General features: G+C 33.7%; 1 pseudogene; it reads right to left on the reverse strand.

Moving 5' to 3' along the window:
• Nucleotides 1-396: 396 nt before the first annotated feature.
• Nucleotides 397-2,910, reverse strand: LOC110689569 (annotated as a pseudogene).
• Nucleotides 2,911-4,156: the final 1,246 nt, after the last annotated feature.

A 4,156-nucleotide genomic window follows, 5' to 3' on the forward strand; every position in this document is an offset into this window, starting at 1 on the left:
TCTTCAACCTATATCATCATCTTCATCCCTAAACATTATTCCATCTTAAACCAAAAATTTATTTCGATGAATTTGTCAACCTAACTACAAAATATAATCATTTATATTATCCAATTCATCAATTGTAGAAATAATTAATTTATTCATCAATTATAGTAATGTGATTTGAATATTAGTTAGATTAGTAACCCCATAATAAATAACCCCAATCCCCGGCCACATACAAAAATTTGCCGAGGTCAAATTATCATCCAACAAAACACACCAAAAAATAAAATGATACCATCTTTATTGGAGTATGTACTATGTAGTACTTCGTAATATATATGGTCAATTTCCTGTCAATATATATATATATATATATATATATATATATATAAAAATTAAATATGGAGTAAATAATGTTCAAAACTAATTACACAAATAAAAATAAAGAATAAAAGCATAATTTAAATTCCGTAAGTAAAAGGAACACTAGCATCTGGTATCCAAGATTCACCTCCAATAAAATTTCCCACAAAAAACTGAGAAATTTGATCAACATTTGTAATAATCTTGTAACCTTTCCATTTGACTCTTTTACTTGTTAAAGATCCAGGCCCAAAATTGTTGTACTCAGCGTAGAACAACGTATCAAGTGCAAAATTACCATCCCATTGTAGCCAACCAACAGGACTAATAAGGCTATCAATAAAGCTCTCCACGACGACGGTACGTGAATATTGTTCCCATGGTCGTCCTAGGAATGATGCAATGACCGGTTTAAGGTCAGGTGAAGCCGTGATGCGCGAATATTGTATGATAATGCCTGTGTTTTGGTTAGGGTCAGTTCTTCCTTGGGCTGTCACGGTATGTTTTTTGTGAGGCTAGAGGTTTTCTAACGATTATGTTACATTTTTGGAATATTGAGGCCGCGTTACCAAATATAAAGTCTATTGTACCGTATATGTTACATTCTCTATAGAATTGTCTTTGTGAGTGTGCAAAGAGTGTGTCTTGGTATCCTTCGAAGCTACATTGGTGGAAGACTGAGTGGTCGGAGCCTACTCGGAGTGCCACTGCTTGTTTGTTTTGTGGCCCCGCGGTGTTGCGGAATGTTATTCCACGAGCTATGAATCCGTCTCCCATCACAGCTGAAAATGATTAACATTTGTTAAAAGAAATTCAAGTATTAATAAACTACTTCGTAGTTGTTACATGGTAAAGGACATTGGTACAAAATTCAAGTTATTTATAAAAGTTTGGAGGCAAAGTCAAACTTAATTGTTATGAGTAATAGACAATCATAATAAGTGGACTAATTGGCTATTGGTGTAGTGGTGATTGAGATTACACTTGATAGGGAGAATCCGTGTTCGATTCCCCACAATAACAATTGGGAGGGAATTGGAACCTAAACACCCAGAACTGATGTCGAATCCGAATTAGCCTAAAAGGTGAATTGAGTGGAACAAAAAAAAAAGGTGGATTAGTAGCTAGGACTAGACTAATAGAAAATTAAATACTACCCCTTTGTTACACATAATAATTAACGGATGTAGTAATTTAAATTGTTAGATTTTTTTTTATTAAGGCTCTTGGGCCTTGTGGGGAGGGAAACAAGCTAAGGTATGCTTTGGCCCAAACCTCCCTAGTAATTACGGAGTAGTATTTATGAGGAGAAAGAGTACAATAACATGACTAGTCTAACACCACATGATGGACAAACTTAGCGTATACGAATTTTATGTTGATCTTTGACATATACAAAAATGAAATAAAGTACTATAATCTTGGACATTTTTTTGTTGGTTATAAACTTAACAAATATATACTTTTATTGTTTCAAATAAGTTGACACATTTTGACTTTTGACATTATATACAAACTCTACTTTTGACTAACTTTAGCTTGATGGACAATGAATAAGAAAAAGTATAATTATGTGTGATCTTGTTCGATAAATTTTAAAATATCAGTTTTTTATAATTTTGCTTATTGAAAGTATAGCATAGAAGATCACGGATCAATTTCTTACCAACAGTTGCTGAGTTGAAAATCGTGAAGCCATTTCCATAACTTCTATCACCGGTTATAATCGTACTTTGCATGCCATCACCTACTAGCATAATATTTCTCAAATTGGTACCAATCACAAGGTATTCCGCATACACACCACTCTTAATATGGATCACAAACCTCCCACTCCTAGTCTTCTTTGCCGTGGCATCAAGGGCCTCGCGAATAATCTTAAAATCTCCCGACCCATCTTGAGCCACCACTAGGTTTGCCGTGGCTAACTTAGAAGCTTGCAATAGTTTCCTATCGCGTCTAGTGACCCACGTAGGGAACCCTAGCTTGTATGATTGAATTCTAGGGACGATGTTATTGTGCATGGCTAAGCTATTGCTAATCAACTTAGTAACATTGTTGGAGATATAAGGTTTAAACCCGGCTATACACGTCTCAAGGTTAGTCAAAGCCGTGCTTAGCCAAGTTTGTTTATCAAATTCATTGCAATTTTTTTTGGTAGGGTTTAGGGTTCTATTAAGCTCAAAGATGGTGCTCTCAAAAAGGGTCATGCAATCGGCCCATGCACCCTTCTCACGCCTATCTTTACACTTTGATCCGAGCCCTTTGGTGTGGTTGTGTGCTAAAAGGGTTTGATCCAACGCTATTTGGATCACCATTTTTTGAAACTCGACTTTGTGTTTGGGTTCGAGGTGGTTCATAAAATTTAGGCATGGTTCCGGGTGTAGGGTTTGGTTGCACCACCAACGTATGTCATTTTTGGCAAGGGTTGGTGATGATAACAAGAAAGAAGATGCTATCAAAAGAAAACACACTACAAGATTTGTGGCCATTTTCCTTAAACTTTGTAATATGAACTAATAATGGTTGATTATTGGTGTTTATTAATTAAGATAATGAAGCTATTAATGAAAATTACATAATGTTGATATTTATAATAAGATGATAATATAAGTTTTGAATTTATGCATGCTAATTGTGGTGAGTTATTACGTTACGTGAAGATATTAGTATTTTTCATGGACTATATAATTACCCATGCATATCAAAATTATCTAATTAGGAGACTTGTATGAATGTACAAGAAGTACTAAATAATTAATTGGTCCCATTATTTTTCTGCTGCGGTGTTGCCCTACGCTCCATGCGTATGATTATTTACTTTAGGAGAATAATTTTGCCAGTTTTTTGAAAAACTATACTACCTCCGTTTTTTATTAGTTGTCACATTTTGACTTTAGCACTGTTCACACACTTAACCATATTTTGTGATTTATACGTAATGAAAAATATAATCATGTGGGGTTTTGTTAGATTCGTCGCGGTATATATTTTCAAAATATCAACTTTTTATAATTTTTACTTATCGATAATTAGAGATATTAACGGTTGAAATCATGCATTGGCAAACGTGACTAAAGAAACGTGTCAACTAAAAAGAAACGGAGGAAATATATAACTCATCGATTTAATGATCATAATTTGTTCTATTCGTTATTGGTCCGTAAGTCCAATTATGAAAGTGATATTAGATTATTAGTCTTTTAATTTCTATCTAAATAACAAGCTGATTAGCCACGTTTTGTTAATTTACCATATTTAAAAATTAAGTATAATTATGATATCATTCATATGTAACTATGTAAGTATACTTATGTTGTCCAAAAGAGAGAGAAAAAGTGAACACGTAATTTAAAACAATAATCTTAGCTTTATACTCCGTATCTCTCTTCTTCAATAGCTCACGTGTGTGATTAAATTGTGAAAATGTGATTAAAGGACATGCATGATGTATGGAAATTTCTTTGTTTGCTCAACCAATTAACATACTAATTTCAGTAATTTGAAACAATTTTCTTTGTTTAAGTGCTCAACCAATTACCATCATCAATAATTAAACATCTTCATCATCGGATTATCCTATCTTTTTCTACTGTTGCACAAGCCCAATCTTATACAGAGTTCATAACCAATCCAAATGATATGTGGCCCAAATAAGTTGGTGATTGATGTCCACAGTCCACACTATATTGTCATTTTGTGAATAGTACTATTGTACTAATAAAGACGTGAAGAGAACATGATGTTTCGGTTCCTTTGTAAGTTCGTGGTCACTTAACGGCCTAAAGAGAGAACACGCATTATA

Source organism: Chenopodium quinoa, unplaced genomic scaffold (genome assembly GCF_001683475.1).
Source record: "Chenopodium quinoa cultivar QQ74 unplaced genomic scaffold, ASM168347v1, whole genome shotgun sequence".
Lineage (NCBI taxonomy): Eukaryota > Viridiplantae > Streptophyta > Magnoliopsida > Caryophyllales > Amaranthaceae > Chenopodium > Chenopodium quinoa.